We start from the raw sequence: 19,938 nt of genomic DNA on the forward strand, positions 1-19,938 counted from the left end.
TGATTGATATTTGGCCTAATTATTGGAATTATTAAATTCTTTAAACAAATGTCTGCCTAAATCTTGACGAGTTGAGTCACGTGACCAAATCTGATATTTTCCCGCCAAAATTTACGTCTTTATTAATTTTAATATTCCAACCGTAAACCGTTAAATTTTCTTGATTTTCTTCGCACTTTTGGAAACAACATCTATCATATTCTTTCAAAAATACATGGCACTCATGAAACTCTATCTATACTTCTTTCTGATATTCAAAATATTCATGTAAAACGTCAAAATATTGTATTTTTGTTTTTTTTTGAAGAAATAATATTCAAAATTCAATAATTTTGCATCTGCCACTAGTTCTAACACAAGTTCCCATCCCATTTACATTAATTGGTCATAATATTTTAAATATTTGACGTTTTAGCGGTTGGAATATTCAGTTATTTGCAATATACAATTTTGGCGGGAAAATAACAGATTATGGTCACGTGACCTGACATAGGTAATATATTATGATAAATTTCAACTTAATCAAATGCGAAACATATTTTTGGCAATTTTCACAATTTTCTGACCAGGTCTGATTAAAAAGTATGTTCAAACTGATTTTACATGTATGTAAGCCTATGCCCATGCATTAACATACCTGAGATCACACAATGGCAACGATTCAAACTATTTGTATACCCATTATAGTACATGCACTGCCGACCAGCTGAGTGTTTACGCTTCATTTTTCAGACTTCCTCCATACATCATATTAGTTTCCTCGACACATAGTACATTAATCAGACCAACGCACACACGCACTGGACTCTTCTTCATGAGTTCCCAAAGTGATCACTATGATTTAATGACAGGATAATGCTGACACCACATTTAACATTCTGTAGACACGGTGAACCATGTTTGACAGAACACAATGAGTCATCCACGGGTTGGGCCAAAGGCCATGGTTTTCAACGCAGGGTGGGTGTGTCAATGCGACAGCACGGGTTTTAACCGAATAAGGCAACGGGACAAAGTATAACATGTGTAGCGCGTACAACTTAAGCTCATATCCATGGTGTGGTCGCTGTGGAAAGTTAATCCGGAATCCATCCGAAGCGCTTTCCCATGTGTCACAGATGATGAATGACTCTATTTCAGAAAACGATAAATGAGGGGAGGAGAAAAGAAACAACGGTACTTCATACATATATTTACTATAGGAAATATCGGCAAGTGAAAGTTTTACTGAAACTTTTTTTACACTTTGCGTATGCCGCACCTCAATACAACTAGCTATTATATAGTTAAGCCTATAGTTCACAATTCATCATCAGTAACTTTAGCTTCAAAAGTTTTCACTGTGTGTCCAGTTTAAAGTAAAAAAAAGTCGGTTTCAAACTAATAATAGTAGGCCATCAACATCTCGACATAATCATCGCTAAATATGGTCGGGAAATATGGTAGATAAAGTTGAGGAACACCGCCAGCCAGTGCAGAAACAAAGCGATAAGCACTGCCCTGAGCTGCGATCTCGTCCGATGCCCTCGTTTCCAAGCTGAGATACATTGCGCCACCACACAACTCTTTCTGGCGAGGAATACCACAAGTGCTTTTGCCCTCTTACGTAGAGTCACGTGATCATACAGCCACTGTTGTTGTTGCTTGAACCCCAGTTTCTGCCTTGTCGGCGGTCGTTTTAACGGAGTTCCTCGGAGAAAGCACCCTACAGGAATACTTCTTACCCAAATCCAGGTAGGAAGCAACTTTATGGCAGATTTCTAAGTACCATAACTGGCAGTAACCACCTATATATTTGACGGAGCTTGTTGACAGAATGTACGTTCGACTATCGGGCTGCGAGAACCAAAGACCAAAAAAACCATACGCAAAAATCTTTAGGACTGAAGATCACTTGTACCTTAGAGTCGCTGTTTAGATACTCATATTGTAGACTCCGATTTTCTGCATACGGGGGCATAAGGAAGAGTTAGCCTTGTTCATTAAGTCCAGGTTTGTCATTCTTTCGGATGGCACTGTGAACCTCTGAGAAGTGTGTGTACAGTGTAGTAGTAGTCGACCTTTCCTGTACACAACGATGGAATCGAGTGTTGTCAATGTAAATATACCAACAGCGCCAGATCGTCTTCGAATAGATTTAGTTATATCTTAGATAATTCAAATCGGTGTCACGAAATTTATGGTTTATGAGGCGAATTTCATCGCAGCATGAGTACCATAGTTGTTACGTGACTTCCGAAACCTACCCTTCCGCTGTATTGTAATGGCAACGTACGCCAGTGGTACAGTCAGCACAGTTCATTACAAATAATACAATGTCATCTCCAGCGATAGTGAAATGTAGTATTATCTCTTGCCAGGCAGCGAAACCGCCATTTGTGATACTCTCCGATAAGAAATCGTAAAAATCGTAATTTGATACGCCCTAATATTTGTGATAAATGATAAATGAGATTCCCAACACTTTAAAATTGACGCCCGTCGGTCGAGTATGTCGATTGTCCAACACTATCTACACTACAGAAAGTCTTCTATTTTTGTCCGTCATCCGCTGGTTGGTGACACTTGAGTGACCTCTCTGAACCAGGCTATTGTTCGGACACCTCAGTTTTGTCGTGAGACCGAGCAAATTCTTGAATCGAAATGAAGTTGTACACTCCACAGTAGCTAGTAGATTCTTGAATGGTATCAGAATTGCTGTCCTTCTAAAGTTTCACCTGTTGCTGGTAGGGATTCGAGCCCTATTATTTGACAATGGTCAGCTACTTCACAAATCCCCACCCCTCACCCCAGGCACTGAAGTACAAATATGCAAACAACAATAATGTTTGGCCTGCTTCAAAAATACCCCAGGACATATTGCTTGTACATAGTGCTGAAAATTCTCTCTCAAATTTAGATAATTTTGTTTAACCCTTTTCCTGCCAAGTCCATATTTCACCACCAGGTCAAGATGGTTAAAATTAATGAAACACAACATATTCAATATGATGTATTTTAACATAATACTGTACATTTGAAGGCTGTTGAAAACATAATACTGTAAAGTGGATTTTTTTTGGACAAAAGATGCTATAACATACCAAGCCAAGTGGGTGATAATACGTCATGTTTTGGCTCAATACCGCTTTTTACTGACTTGGCTGATGGGGAAGTGATACAGTTATTACTGTCTGGCAGGAAAAGGGTTAAATGAACAGATTAAGGTTCCTACTTGTCGTCATAATCATAATAAACTTACGATATTCATATCATCAAAAATTTCTCCAGTAAGCTTGCAGCTCATCTAGTGAGAGCAGCAGGACTGACCATTTTGCCACAGCATTTGGAGTCTCTGTGATTGTAATAGAAAAATCACAAGGGCTGTGTGACTGAGAGCCAAGTTCCTTGAGATTGTGCAGATCTGCTTCTACCTCTATGTTTGGATACTGCATGCAGACATTGGTAGGCTTTCATCAGATTTCTGATGTGGGAACGACTCTTGTAAGCTAAATTGATTTGAGCTGAAAACCTGTGCAAGCAGGATAACACTCATTCATAAACCTGCAAATTATTACCACTTTGCATGTTGCAATTTGAAAAGGTAATAAAATTTTCTAAGCACAGAGGTGACTTTTTTTAAAAACGTTAAGGCTACTTAACATTGAGGAATAAAAACATAGAAATCATGTCACTTTCGCTCTGTGAACACTTCCACCAGAGTTTGCTGGTATGTGCAAATTGTACTCATGAGTTTAAAGTCACACAATGCTAAATCTTAATAACCAGTGTCTTTTTGCATGTTTTTATTGAGCAAGGTCATGAATACACAGTTCTTAAAGTCAAAGCAAGTAGAATGACCCTTCCCCATTATCACAGTGAGTCTGTCAAGGTGACGACAGTTATTCACCTTAAGTTAATTCTCATGCAAAGTTGACATGACAAATACATCAACAGCAAATAAACATTGTTGAAGTTACATAAGATACTCTGAAAGATGTAAAAATCCCCATTGATATGTGGCAGAATCCTGAATGATGTGAAAACTTTGCATGGAAGTGATAATTGGGCTATTGACAGGTTGGGCTTTCAGTAAAGACTTCCTTGAACCATGGGGTGACCTCAGAGAGACCAATTGAAAGTTATGATTCCTCACACTCACACTCAGATTTGTTAGCTATTTTTGGCCACTATTGATTGATTTTACAGTTTTAATTGGCAGACTAATGAAAATATTGAACCAGACCTTGTCAATAATGGCTGTGATAGGAATCAATGTTTGAGACGGGAAACCTTTGGTTTGTCTTGGTGATTCACACGTACACATTGTGAAAACTGACTGTGAAATCAAAAGACTTTATTGCTTTTCATATCATTCAACTGAAGTGGAAATGTTAATGATACACATATGAATCACTGTACCATTATGAATAGAAAAATGACAATATACACCTGCTTTTACTAGACTTCTCATGCTTTGAAATGTCAAATAGTTTTGATGTCTCTTTCACTGAGTTTGAGTTATGCCATTGTGACATGAATGGCATTACTCCAGTGCACAACCACAGATGACATGAATGGCATAATTATTCCAGGGCACGGCCATAGATGACACGTAGCTACAGCTTGATGAATCTAAGATATCATGCCATCATGCACTTGGTATGCGTGATCATTACGGTATGACAAAATGCATTTATTGTGAACATTGGTTTTATTTTTACATAAAGTTTTTTTATCAGCATTGGTATTTCAGCCCATTGTCGGTATATAGGGGTAACCTGTGTGTGATTTCCCTTGTAAGGAAGAGACAGAAGAGTCTTTTTTCAGCACATGTAACTACCAACTTGAGATGATGCAGTGAAAATGTGACCTGTATGGTTAAAATGTTCTCACTGATACATCATCGACTGACCAATGTAAATGTGATACAGGGTTTGATGTAAAACTGTACCTTTGATTCAGTGCATCTTACAAATGTAGACACTTCTTTAGAGAGAGATCATGTACAGTGTTTGTTAGATACAGTTTTCTGTCATGTGTAAATTACCATTTGCAAAATGAATGGAAAAATGAATTAAAATCCAAATTTACATGACTGGAGAGAAGTGTGGCCATTGAATCATGGTCATGTAGGTTGTAGGGCCTACTAGGTATCACTTTTAGCATAACATGGAAGATAGACGTAAGTTACTATTGGCTTCTTTGCCTTTGATGACTACACCATATATAAAGAGGCAAGGTAGCCAATATCGTATGTTATAGCTATGGTACAGCTTTGTCTTGAATGCCACCATAGTTTTTGTATAGTAACCCGTTTAGATTGACAAAGAGGTACACTAGACACAGCTTAACACTGCAGATAAACACCTAGGGCTAGTGTCATTTGTAGATTTTAGTGCATGGATGTGCTTTGAAACGGTTCAGTAAATCATTCTGCAGTGTCCTTGCTGTTACACATGAGAGAGCATGATATTGGACAGAGTTCTGTAAATGCTAACAGACATGCTGCCAGGCATCTTTCTCTGTTCTGTCCAAGGCTAATTTTATTTCACCACCTGTGTCTTTGAAGAGAGCTCTGAAACAACTCGCTGGTTCCTGAACACTGATGGTTACAGCTGTCAGTATCCAGGCCAGGCCTTTGTGGTTATGTATATTGCACAGGGGGATCTGGAAGAGGAAATGTCTGCTCAGTAAGATATACAAGTTGGTACTGTGTTTTGTCAGTTGTACAGCTGGTCATTGCTCCCATGACAATAGCCTTGAATCCTGATACTGCTTTGTTCCATAACATAATGCAGGCAGGAAAGGTTCCAGATTGGTCCTGTACACACATAAAACTAACAAACCTAAACCAGACCCCACCTTCCTGTGTGTTCTGCTTATTTGGTTGGAGTCCCCACGGACACCGTCCGGGGGGACTTATAGGTTTGGTCATGTCCGTGCGTGCGTGCGTGCGTGCGTCCGTCCGTGCGTCCGTCCGTTCACGCAGATATCTCTGAGATGCCTGGAGCGATTTCATTCAAACTTGGTACAAGGATTACTTCATATGTCATACAGATGCACGTCAATTTGTTTTGTGATACGATCCAATATGGCCGCCAGGCGGCCATTTTATTACGATTTTTTCATGTACAGAGCCATAACTCAGGCATGTTCCAACCGATTTTATTCAAAGTTGGTACAAGGACATTGACCAATGTCATAGATATGCACGTCAATTTGTTTTGTGATACGATCCAATATGGCCGCCAGGCGGCCATTTTATTCTGATTTTTTCATGTACAGAGCCATAACTCAGGCATGTTTCGACCGATTTTATTCAGAGTTGGTACAAGGACATTGACCAATGTCATAGATATTCACATCAATTTGTTTTGTGATACGATCCAATATGGCCGCCAGGCGGCCATTTTATTACGATTTTTTCATGTACAGAGCCATTACTCAGGCATGTTTTGACCGATTTTATTCAAAGTTGGTACAAGGACATTGACCAATGTCATAGATATGCACATCAATTTGTTTTGTGATACGATCCAATATGGCCGTCAGGCGGCCATTTTATTACGATTTTTTCATGTACAGAGCCATTACTCAGGCATGTTTTGACCGATTTTATTCAAAGTTGGTACAAGGACATTGACCAATGTCATAGATATGCACGTCAATTTGTTTTGTGATACGATCCAATATGGCCGTCAGGCGGCCATTTTATTAAGATTTTTTCATGTACAGAGCTATTACTCAGGCACGTTTCAACCGATTTTATTCAAAGTTGGTACAAGCTTATTGACAAATGTCATAGCTGTGCACGGCAATTTGTTTTGTGATACGATCCAAATGGCCGTTGTGCGGCCATTTTATTACGATTTTTTCATGTACAGAGCCATAACTCAGGCATATCTCAACTGATTTTATTCAAAGTTGGTACAAGGACATTGACCTATGTCATACATATGCACGTCAATCTGTTTTGTGATACGATCCAATATGGCCGCCAGGCGGCCATTTTATTACGATTTTTTCATGTACAGAGCCATTTCTCAGGCATATCCGCATGTTTCGACCAATTTTATTCAACGTTGGTACAAGGACATCGACTAATGTCATAGCTATGCACATCAATTTGTTTTGTGATGCGATCCAATATGGCCACTGTGCGACCATTTTGTTACAATTTTTTTCATGTCCTGAGCCATAACTCAGACAGGTATCAAGTGAATTCATTCAAAAGTATTTTTATCACAGACCTAATGAAGAGGACTCTATCCTCTCTGAGGACCTGTAATCAAAATACCCATTAACAAGTGGGGACTGTGTCATCAACGATGACTTGTTTGGTTGGCGTCTTAAATAATCTCTTATGACATTTATACATGTATCTGTTGAACACGCACATGTGGAAGTAGTACCCCAGTGCAGTTAAGATCTCACCATTCTTCCTTTGATCTCAGGAGTGACGTGTTCTACGTTACTTTCTTTGTGTGTGCTTTATACCATAGTATCTGCAGTCAAATGAAGGTAAACTCTCTCAGAAGTTAGAACTATGGTAAGAAGTCTTTATGATAATGAGCTGCACTGAAGTGATGTATTGTTACTTGGCAGGCTTCACTGTACATAGACATTGGCTTGCTTTGTAGGAAGATTATCTCTGTATCCTCTCCATGGAAGTCCTGCTTCCAGCCTATGGCAAGCAACATATAATTCAACGTCTACAAGAGAACCGTTCTTTTTGGAAACCAAAACACATATTTTAGTATGAAAAGAATAATATTAATGAAGGACGGCATAGTTCGAAATGAAAAAAGCTGATTGTTTGCTGTAAATTATATGCATGTATTAAACGCTGGTCATGATTTGGCGTTTGTTTTAACCCATATCTGTTATGAAAGTGGAAAATATCAAGACACGTTAAAGGCATCATCTTTCAACTTTCAGTGGACTTTAATTTCACAGAGAAAAATTTTCTCAGCTGTACATGTTTTTCTATGAAATTTTTGTTTATTTTATTTATCTATTTACAATTTTTGATAGATTTCTACATATGAACCATAGTTGTTTGATAGCAACACTGGATAGGAATTATAAATAGTGGATAGATTTTGATTTCTAGGTATACTTCAAATACCATGGTCCCTTTGACTGAAGTCCCCACTGTACTCTACCCATAGCTTGCAATCACCATGAGACAAAGCAAAGATAGGCACGACCCTTGATGGGTGCCATAAATATGTCACAGTTACGAGTCAATAATTTTTTCCAAACAAAAGTCTGGTTTTGCATTGAGGAGGTCCATTAACCCCTAAAGGTTCTGTGTATAAATCATACCCGAGGTTTCAATCATTGTTTGTGTAAAAACTTTGTCGTCCTTTGCACAGAAAATATAAATTTCAATGTGAGGTTAGATTTTATGGTATCATTGAACTGCAAGGCTTACTTACAGGAAAGCAGTAATGTGATGCTATAAAAAGTCTTTTGGATCATATCCCTGAGGAAGATTGAAACTCTTTGTTTATACAGCTTTGTTGGAAATTACCAGCTTTAATAATACCATTACATATTTATCACACAGCCAGAAACGTCTGTAAATCTCTAGTGGAAATTTTTATATGAGTGTTTGAGAAATTTTAGTTATATTTATGAGCAAGAAAAGAATTTATCAAGATGGCTGATGAAAATAGACATACAGTAATAATGCTATAAATGTGGATGTACCGAGCATAAGGTATTGTGCAGTCTGTTATATCCGATATTAGCATGTGATGTTGTCAGAATATCAACTGGTCTGCTGTGTGTGTGAAGCTTTGCATTCTCTGAGTTTGAGCAGTCCTATCCAGAGGGAGTACTAGAAACTGTTCATTATTGAATTCTAACAGCCTGAATGAACCTCACAGTGCTAGTTCTCATTGCATTTAACCCTTATCCTGCTAGACCTATCCCAAACTAAACAACTTTAACAAGTCAGTAAAACAGTGGTATTGAATCAGACCCTGGGCATGTTCTCCCCAACTTTGCGTTGCATGGACAGGATGTTACAGCACTGCAGGTTCAGTCAATAAAAATCATGTTTTCAGAGGCCTTCAAATGTTCAACTTTTTGTTAAAAAATGCACACATATGACATTTTATGCCATAGAGGTTTTAACCAACTTGACCTGATAGTGACAGTTGAACTTGGCAGGATTCATGCTCTGCAAACAAAAGAAAGTTAAATTAGGTGTGCATTTGAAAGAGGTGTTTGAGTTTTCAAAAAAACCAGCACACAGGTATGTATACAAGCTGACATGGTCCTTTATTGATCTGCTTAATTTTTAACCCAAACAATAAGAAAAGTCATACAGGATTTCTTCAATTGGTGACAAAAAAGTAAAATTTGAAGGGGTTTAATTTATAGAACAAAAAGTCTGTGGTCTTGTCTGTGTCTTGCTGCATATCATTAGAATTATAATGATCAAATATAAAATTTATTTTGATACAGGGGGTTTAGCTAAGGTATAAAATAAACAAACAAGCGAAAACAAGTTGAGAGGAGAAGTTGATGACAGTCCTCGCAAATGTATAATCTGTTGTAGTAAGGGATCTATCACTGCACTGAAATCCAATGTTTATACATGTAGTTGTAGAATGCTACATGAACATCAGTATGCAAATGTACCTTGCTTAAAATGCAGCATAGGCAAGAATGCAAATGTTTTTCCTGACATGTGTCACTGATTAATTTATCACCCAAGCAATTGCATCTTATATATTAGGCTCTGTCAACCATAACCAATACAAAATTCAGTGCGTCTAACTCTCAAAGTCAAATATTAACCCATAGAAAGCCTCAGTGAACATTCATTTTTCCACTGAAACAATAGGCCCATGGAGAAATATCACAGTCTCTGTTTGTTTGGCAGGGTTGTAGCTGTGCCAGGGTTTTCTAACAGAAATTTTGCTTATTTATCCAAAGTGATGCTAAAGAAAACATTGCGATGTTAAGTTTCAATCCTACCGGCGGATCAGGTTTCAGATTTCAAAGTATCTGCGTGTAGGTTCTAAAGCAACTGTAGTACTCTATGTGTACAATGGTAAAAGAGTTCACCAAAATTTTTTCAATACAGAATGACTACTTGATAATTTGGCCATGTAGCTGAAAAGCAGCATCCCTCCAGGATAAAATAATATTTAAAAAGTTTATCAAAATGCAGAGGAAAAGAAATCTTTCAAAATAGGAAAATAATATCCTTTGTACATGTGACAGTAGAGAGTGATCTAATGTGCAATATCATCATATGCAAATTTTTTCTTGCATAATGCATAATTTATTTCTACACAACATCTGAAACCTTTCTCCATCCCCATTTTGCTTGTGCTTCTGACAAATGAATGATTCTTTGTCAAAAACTACCCAGAGCAAAATGCTTTAACAACAAATCATCTATTAGTTTGTGTCACAATAATGAGATGAGTTCTACAGTAGAAATTTCTCCTTATTAATCAAGCAAACTGGGCTCTGTTGTCATATTGAAGGATTTCTCCAGTGCATACAATATTTCTAGTATGTATCTCCACATTCCAACAATCAAATAATTCTATTGTGTTAGTGTCATTTCTGAAACCCTCTAGCTGGTACAGTAACACTTTCACTCATCAATGGTGCTTGGCATCATCCATATTGAAATACATCTGATCTGAGAATGTATGTAGTAGATTATGTAATATCCATACTCAAATGCAGTAATCCAAAGCTGAAAGTGACGTAACAGTGTCTCAGGAGCTTTTGTTAAATTGAAATCAATACTGCCCTAGTTGCAATCATAGATTTGAAAAGAACATTTATTATTATTTATTTTTAGCATATCATAGTTGAAGTTGCTATTTGTGGTGGTGGGGGGAGCAAAGTATTTCACATATTGATAGATTGGATATAGTTTCGATTATTATACATATGGGACATGTTATGCCTCATTGGTTGTAACCAACTTAGCCTGATAGTGAAATATGAACTTGACAAGATAAGAGATAGAGATAGAAAAGCACTGGGTGAAAATATGAATTAGGCTGAGGTTATATAAGTCACACAATCCATTTGATATCCATGTAGAGCATTTATTTAATGGATTTCAATGGGACATGCCCAGTGACAACAAAACTCAAATCTTTTGTCTTTTGATGTATACAGTGTATGTTATGTGCAGGTCAGTTGAGCGTTTCAAAGATTTTGTGAGTTACCATTGTTTGTGTCCACATATGACTGTTTATGTGCACATTCAGGACCTGTACTGTGTGTCCAGCTCAACACTGGTATACAGATCACACAATGAATGATGTTTGTGAAATGACAAACATGTATCTTAAAGTATCAGTACATGTTGATAAGGACTTTGATAAGGACCTGGCTCTCAGATCTACAAATTTGTAAGTGATCAGCAGCTGTTATGGATATCCAAACAGCATCATCTGAAATGTGTACTCTTGTCAGTCATTGCTCTTCCCATTTCCAATTAAAGTGGTCCAATATTGCAATCGGAAACAATAGGATTGTAACACCATTTCCAGTGAAATGTGAAATTCAGTTTAACTGAGTTACTAGAAAACTTTTATTGTAGCTTGGCTTCTGTACATGTGTACATGTACACGTAATTTGTTGGTTGTAAGTTTCTAACTTTGGACACTGATGGCATAGTTCCAAGTTGGATTGCTTTCAGTATTATGTCTCTATTTAAGATGCTTACATGTGTCTGTAATGTCATTTGTAAATGCTGCCTACATTTTATGGGAGGGGGGGTGTTATGAATGAATGTAAACACCAGTGGTTACATGTAACGGAAATTTGCCCCATTACTTCATTGTGGATTAGGCCCAGAAGGTATTAACCCTTTGAGCACCAAAGTCTGTATATTTTTGTCCCCTTTAACCCCAGTCAATTTTTCTCAGACTTTTGCCACAATATTGAGAAAAAAGTGTAGCCAATGAAATATGATGTCCATTTGGTCCAAAATTATAACAAAATTACAGAAAAATTCATACAAATTGGTAAAATTTTGGCAGCAGAAGATTATAGGGCTGAAGGGGTTAAGCTGAACAACAGGGAATGCTGGGAAAGCATAGACCCCAGGTTTCTCCAAGGTCTATGGCTGAAGTAAATGGATTATGCACATGCCATATGGTGTTTAGAGTCCGTGGACAAAATCAACTGGATAACTTAAATACAATTCTCAAAATATCAGTTCTGTTTTAGAGAAGTTTCAATTCTGTCTCAGTACAGATGTGAAAAGGTTTTATAACTGTGCAAAACTGTTGTATTTTACAGTATCATGAGATCATCCCCATCTATATTTAGTGGATCTGTCACTTAATCAAATGCCTTATTAATATAACATTAACAAGCCAAAAAAGTTTCCAAGAGCATTTGTAATACAATATTTTGGCTCACCATATGATACAGCATTTCTAGTTCGGCATCAAATGCTCTATTGTAAAGGAGGGTCATATGTAAATTTAATTAAAAACCTTCCTGTAATGAGAAATTAATGACCTACCCAATCAGCTGATATGGTTAATATGTTCAGGTTTGCCTTGTCTTCAAATAATGTCTCATTGACTGAATCCAATTTCCTGAAAGAGAACAGCAAAATTATTATCTGATTGAAAGTATTTACTGGTAACACAGAGAAGTCTGCCATCATACATGTACATATAGATATGACAAGTCAGTTGAAGTGTGTGCATATAGATATGACAAGTCAGTTGAAGTGCGTGCATTCAATGTTGTAAAAAAGTATACCAGGATTGTAATACTAATAGTGATATACCATGAACAGAGTTTGGAAGTATCACCTCCTTTTGTTTGCTTCTGAGCTCATAAATAATTAAAAATAAATTTTAGATGTTGCGTATAGAGGATTAGCATGTTTTAATATGGGTTGGAATGTTGTTTTACAATGCTGCATTTTTGACTGGTATTTTCCTTTCATATATGCAAATGGAGTTCTTTAAAATGTCAGCAACTTGAGCAACCCTATGTGTCTGATTGATTGCAAATTTTCAGCGGCATATGGTGTGAGGAATTTCAAGGTTTTGTGGTAAAAATCGCATGTTAAATTTGATGTTCCTGATTTGATAAAAATAGATCCATGACATGGTACTGTATGTGTAACCTGGTGCGTGCTTTACTGTGGTGTATCTGGCATTTTCTAAAATGACAGAATGGATATGTATGTGAAGAATGTGCTGGTTGTAACCTCCACTTGGTGGAAGTATCTGTACACAATGAAGTGAAATCTTTTATGAAGTTTGCTAGTTCATGTATTTTATGGTAGGTAAAATCTCTGCTCAATATATGCACTGACTGGTCAATATGAAACCCTAACCCTGCCAGGCAGTATCACTTTCCCAAGCTGATTCAGTACAAAGTGGTATTGAGACAAATCTGTACGTATTTTCACCAACTTTGCATGGTATGTTATAGCAGGTTTAGTCAGTAAAAATCAAATTTACAGTAGCTAGGTAAATATAAAATATTCAAGTTTTTGTTAAAAGTGCAACATATGGGACCTGCTCTGCCATACTGGTTTTAACCAACTTGATGATGACATCTTATTTGAGTACTGCAGTTGACAGTCTGTGTAACTTTACTGTGTATTTCAAGGCAAAGTATTTTTCAGTGTACCTCATAAGGTAGTACAGGTTTGAATTGACCAGCCTTCACACAACAAAGTGACAGGGGATTGTATCTCATTCACCCTTTTCCCAGCAGGCCTGTCACTTCTCTCTTTGTCAAGTCTGTAGAAAGTGATGTTGAACCAAAACACACATGTATTTTCACCTTGCACTTTGCAGGTATTTCCTAGCAGGGCAAGTCAGTAAAAGTCACTCTAACGCCATCTATGTTCTCGGGGTCCTGTATGTGAACACATTTATTCAAATCTTTTGTTAGTGTGTAAAATGCAACACATGGGACAGATGTCATGCCTCACTGGTTCTAACCAACTTGACCTGATGGTGACATATGAACTTGGCAGGATAAAGGTTAAACACCACAGGCACAAATGTTCACAGATGTCAGTGTTTAACCCTTTTCCTGCCGAGCGCCCCTGTCCGTTATCCTGCCAAGTCGGTCAAAACCGGCCCCCTTTTCCGTGTCTACAGAAGATAGGCTCTCCTGCACGCTTTCCTGCCAGGCATTTGGCGGGAAAATACCGCATTTTCGGGGTACGATTACCGACCATATACGTGTTAGACTTCAAAATTTTTGCATGCCCGTATAGAGGGGCAACCGCTGATGAGGTTGTGTCCAGAAAATGACGAGGTCACGGGCGTTGTTTGCCCCGGGGGACGTGCACTTTTATGCCCTTTTCTAGCTTACTTTCGCGGAAGTAAAGCTCGTTCGCCGGCACGCACGGCCACACCGGGGAAACGTCACCTCTCTCGTGGGTTAGTAGAAGACCCAGGGGTAGTGCTATGGGTGCGGGAGCACCCTCAAACCTGTCCTGTTTCCCCTGGGTTGTGTCACTTGGCCACGTACTTTGAACGACTTGGAAGAGTCGCACATTGCAGTCTGCTTTGACGTAGTGTCAACGACATAGTTCCGCCATTGAAGGAAGGCGTGTACGTAGTTTGGCCAGTTCAGTGAACACTTAGCTTGTTAGTGTTACCGTTTCCTAACAGGTTAGTTGTGCAGTTGTTACTAAGGTGCAGTTTTGTACCACCTTAGCTCTGGACAGTGCAACTGCTCTATGCACTAACCCAACGACAGATGGTTGGTACAACGTCTACGTCGCACGAGCACAGCCTCCGTTGGGCTGTGCCCCTCCCACGTGATACAACGCACGTTCATCCATTACTATAGCGTCCTTACGGATCTGCCAAAAACGAAAGTGGGGGTAAAAACAAAACAACGAAAATATGCGATCATAGATAGTATTTTATTCGGGAATAATTTACATTATGCCGAACAATAAATCTCGGAGTCTGTCTCGACGTCCGAGTGCATGGTCCGTGTTTCAAAAATTATAATCGGGGTGGCAGATCCGTGTTTCAAAAATTATAATAGGGGGAATTGTACAAAATAATCCGTCTAAACAAAACAAACGAAAATATGCGATCCATAGATAGTATTTTATTCGGGAATAATTTACATTATGCCGAATAATAAATCTCAGAGTCTGTCTCGAGGTCCGAGTGCATGGTCCGTGTTACAAAGATTACAATCGGGGGATTGTACAAAATAATCCGTGTTTCAATTACAATCAGCGGGATCGTAAAGCACAAACAAACGGCACAACCGTGCTCAAAATGTGATCATGGTCCGTGTTAAGAATACAGTCAAGCCACTGTTAGGCGAAGCTGTCCCCTGTCCGTTATTTACGTCGGGTTCTCTTGCTGATGGGTGTCGTCGGGGCTGTGTGAGTAGAGGTCTGCACGCCAATGCTCCTCTTACCTCGTAGCATCATGCGATGATGAAAAGCCGCAAAACACTCGCCCTCGTGAAGATGAACCCCGCACAGACTACATCCTTTGGACGTCTCAGACAGTCGTCCGCTCGCAGTGGTCTTACCCTCTCTGCTACATACTTTACAGCATTTCTGCCGCCCCTCCAAACGGCTGACAACGTGCATCGGCTGATTTTGTGGATTGATGTACGAGGCAAGAGAAACAGTGGCCTCGACCTCTCTCACACTGGGCTGCGATCGCCCACAATAACCGCCAATGAGTTGTTTCCCGACACGCAGATGAAACATCTTATGGGTCAGCTTACTATCAGGGTGTACATGCTTGAAGCATATATATGCATTTACCAGGGCAACATCAATCAGGTAACATGCCAGATATGTCCACCATCTGTGGTTCTTGCGCCCAGTGTGAAAGTACTTGCGCTTCTGGTTGGCTCGGTCGACGCCTCCCATGTACCGGCGATAATTATACAGCGACAGAGGCACTTGTCGCCGCTCGTCTCCCTCCCCACTGGCACGCACTCCAAGGGTGGATAGACCGTATTCAAGATCAGCACCTGAGCGTTACTATCCTGATAAGCAGTGATGTTAAGACGAGAGTCCGTTCTGGTCGTGGCTTTCATATCCCCAACAGACAGAGGAAGGCGCTTCCTCTTACCCGGCGGAATTAATTGAGGGGGCATGGTGCGACGATTACGGCGGTTAAAACTCCCGACCATGTAGATCCCGGTCTCCATCAGCTCTCGAGCAGTAACGACCGTGCTAAACAGGCTATCACAGAATAGGCTGTGATTATATCCACAGAATGGCTGGACCAGCTCCATCGTAATTCTTTTCACCACACCTCGCTCCTGCCGTCTCCCATCAGTCCGATCCCGATATTTCACACCTAGGTACGGTGCAAAGTTAGCTATGTATGCAGTGGTGGAGTCGCACAGCTGCCATATCTTGAAACCGTCTCGATCAGGCTTATGCGGTAATCTCTGCTTAAATTTAGAACGGCCCTTAAATCGCACCATGCCCTCGTCGATGGAGATCTCTCTACCCATCTTATAATTATTTACGCACCGGTCAACTATGGGCTCCATCCATGGATTGATTTTATACAGGGGATCCTCCCGACACCGACGTCGGCGGCGTGCCTCATCAGGATCACGACGTGGATCGTTTCTCTGGGTCTGCCAGATGAAAGTATCGCATAAGCTGCTGAAAGCGACTGCGGGTAATCACAGTAGAAATACCCTGGTTTCTCAGAAAGGGATCGCTAGACCAATAATCCTCCACTGATGATTTACGGTCGATACCCATACAGACTAAGACGCCAATGAACGCCTGCACCTCTCGGTAGTCAGCGTTACGCCAGTATTTTATCTATTTCCTAGCGATATGTCGCTGGTGGAATTTGGCGTATTTATTAGTCTCGTCCTTGGCCAATCTGATCAGTGTAGCTGGAATAAACTTAAAAAAGTAATCGAGCTCACGGGCGTGGCTGGGCAAGGTGAAAGTCGGTCCTCTCTCATGGTCAAAATCGGTCTCCTCAAATATATTAGCATCGGTAGTCTCCGACATACGCCAGACAGGAGGGGTGTCGTCCTCCGCCAACACAGCAGCAACGTCATCATCGTCGTCAGAGCTTGCCTCACCTACATACTGCCTGTCATAAAAGTCATCGTCCTCTGCCGCATCCTCGTCAACCTCCGAGTCGGACTCAGCGGTGATATCACCGTCGTCTGGGCGTCTGGGCCTGAACTCGCCCATAGCGGCATCAAGGATCATATCTGGCTCAAAATCAGGTGGGCTATCCTGATAACGAATTCTCCGCACTATCTTTTTCGGCGGGGACATCGCAGCACACGAAACTATGGCAGGAGCGGGCTCGGCAGCCTCTGCTGATGACGAGGACTCAAGCTCTTTCGCACTGGGCACAGGAACCTCTCCTGACGCAGGATGAGGGCTCATAGTAGCAACAGGTGGTGTCTCTCCCGGAGCAGCCGGGGGAGAACCAATGGCATCAGCCGTCTCATTACTCACTGTCTCACTAGCAGCAGCAGACGTAGTCTGTGCAGGTGAAGTATCTCCCACAAGAGCAGATGTAGTCTCTGCAGGTGAAGTAGTCTCTCCCGGAGCAGCCGGGTGAGAACCACTGGCAACGGTGACCCGTCATCATCCTCATCGGCAGAACGATCGGTCTTACGTTTACGCTTACCACTGGGTTTTTCAGCCGGAGATGGCTTCGCCTTACGGGAGCGTTTCTTGCCCGACTTCTTAGAACGTTTACTAGGGACATCACAACGATCGCTACCACTACCGCCCGGAGACTCTGCATCTTTGAGCTTCAGTCGTCTGCTCGCCTTCAGAAAACTTTTGCGGTCCGTCAAGCTCATGTCTGGAACAGTGTCGACAGACTAGCAGGTCCCTCCCTTTTAAAGCCACAGGCAAACAAAGCCCTGGACATGATTGGACGCAGGGGTGTTAATATATGCATCCACCTGTTATTATAATGGACCTACGGCAATCAGTCCACCAACCGGCGCTGACATTCCTACCAGTCATGTAAATTGCCTGTCCGCACCATTTGATATGCTAATAATACTCATTTGCGATGCAAATCCCTCGAGCACTTAGCATAACATAGTCAATGTCATTAGCATCTCAACTTGACATTCCGTCCAGCTGGGTACGTGGCATGCGCACCTGCCACCCAAGGACGTTGGCCCAAGCCCATGTTTAGTACGGGTGGGAAACCGTATCTTTAACCTCATGTCCCTTCTAAGTACGCCTGCGCAGGGCGTATTGTCATCCAAGTCGGTGACAAGCCAACCCGACAGATTGCCCATTAAGCAGTAATGGACTGGCCGTCTCGTTCTTGTACGGCAACGAACAGTGCTTCAGCGGCTTGTTTAGGTCATAACCGTCGCCTGCCGAGCGGCTTACCCAACTAAGGCGGTCAAAGATGAAGGATGCCAAAATTGTCAACGGCTGTCTCGGCCTCGTCCGTTGGGCAAACATGGCTCCTTCAAATAACGTGGCCAGCACGTCTACGTCATCAGCGGTGATGACGACCCGTCATTGACGCCCGAGTGCGTAAAACTCGGAATATACCGACAGGTACCTCTACCTGAGTCGGTCATACTACGGTATAAACCAAACACAGGTCTGCCAACTCCCGTTAGACTCGGCCGTTAGCCGAACTTCACAGGGACAACATAGGCGTAACAAGTCGGTGAACAACGGTTCACGCACCTAACCGCAGCCGCCAAGTCGGTGAACAATGGTATCAAATTTTGAGGCCATGTTCCTGAATGGCAAGGCTGAGGCGGTGTGTTTCGTTGCACGGCTTGAACGTCTAGAGCCAAGTGCAGCCGACAACGTCCGACATCTGAGTGGGTAGTCTTTTCGAGAAGGTAACAAGTCGGTTAAAAGCGGTGGTTACCCTTCACAAATGTCGCTCAAGTCCGTTCGGATCAGTTCCATGTCAGGGACTAATCAAGTCGAGTCCGTCAAATCCGTCCGCACTTCCCGTCAATCAGGACCAAGTCCGTGATTTTCGTCTCGCACCATTGGCAAAAAATTGCACCGCCAGCTGAGGCGGTCTTAGGCGGTTGCCTTAGAGAAAGCCGAGTCCGTCAAATCCGTCCGCACTTCCCGTCAATCAGGACCAAGTCCGTGATTTTCGTCTCGCACCATTGGCAAAAAATTGCACCGCCAGCTGAGGCGGTCTTAGGCGGTTGCCTTACAGATTAGCGTTGCCGAGACGGTCAATTTCGGCCGCAATCTATGTAGTGCCTCAGAGCCAAGTTACCCCAAACTCCGCTAGAATACGTCAACGTGCTAACCTGCCAAGTACGCTACTCGTCCCCCCCAAAAAAACCAGTCCCCCACCGGGGTGGGGGACTGGCTGGGTAGCTTCCGCACCTTTCCCTGTCGTTGGACTCTCTGTGAACCCATCTCGAGAGCAAACGCCGTTCCTCGCCCAAAACCTGTCCTCGAACGACCCCTAGCGCGAGCAAGGGTTTGCTACACGTAGTTCCGTCGACTAGGCAGGAAAGGGGGTACCAAAAAGTAGCCCGATTTCCACCGCCTTGGCAGGATAACGGCCGTGGCTGCTCAGATTCTAGCTACACCGAATTTCAAGCGGATTTTCACCGACTTGGCAGGAAAAGGGTTAAATGATCATTCATGTGTGTGATAGTAGTATGTTAGACAGACATAACAGTCTAGAATTTGTATTATCATTTAATTTATTGGATTTTGTACATTTTTCTCTTCGGAATTTGATTAGACAGTCCAAGGTCCAGGGTGTTGATTTGCTTAATAAAATATGCTGCTACATGGATGTGTTCCAAAATCACTTATATGTTTCTTAAGAAAAGTTTGCATCCATCTCAATGTACAAAACAATGGTTTAAGGACAGGGTGTGTTCAGAGAAATGCGTGCAGAGTATGCGGGTCCATCTAGCATTTTGACAATATTTCCTGTGTAAACAGCTAGGGTATCAACATGTAGTGACGTGTGGCCA

General features: G+C 41.2%; 1 protein-coding gene across 1 annotated transcript in view; it reads left to right on the forward strand.

Moving 5' to 3' along the window:
* Positions 1–1,599: 1,599 nt before the first annotated feature.
* LOC139148974 (signal-induced proliferation-associated 1-like protein 1) overlaps positions 1,600–19,938 on the forward strand; it is a 62,539-nt gene continuing 44,200 nt past the window's right edge. Inside the window, exon 1 of the mRNA XM_070720450.1 lies at positions 1,600–1,734. The gene's annotated coding sequence lies outside the window, so the exon portion shown is untranslated. The remainder of the gene's footprint in view (positions 1,735–19,938) is intronic.

Source organism: Ptychodera flava, chromosome 14, assembly GCF_041260155.1.
Source record: "Ptychodera flava strain L36383 chromosome 14, AS_Pfla_20210202, whole genome shotgun sequence".
Lineage (NCBI taxonomy): Eukaryota > Metazoa > Hemichordata > Enteropneusta > Ptychoderidae > Ptychodera > Ptychodera flava.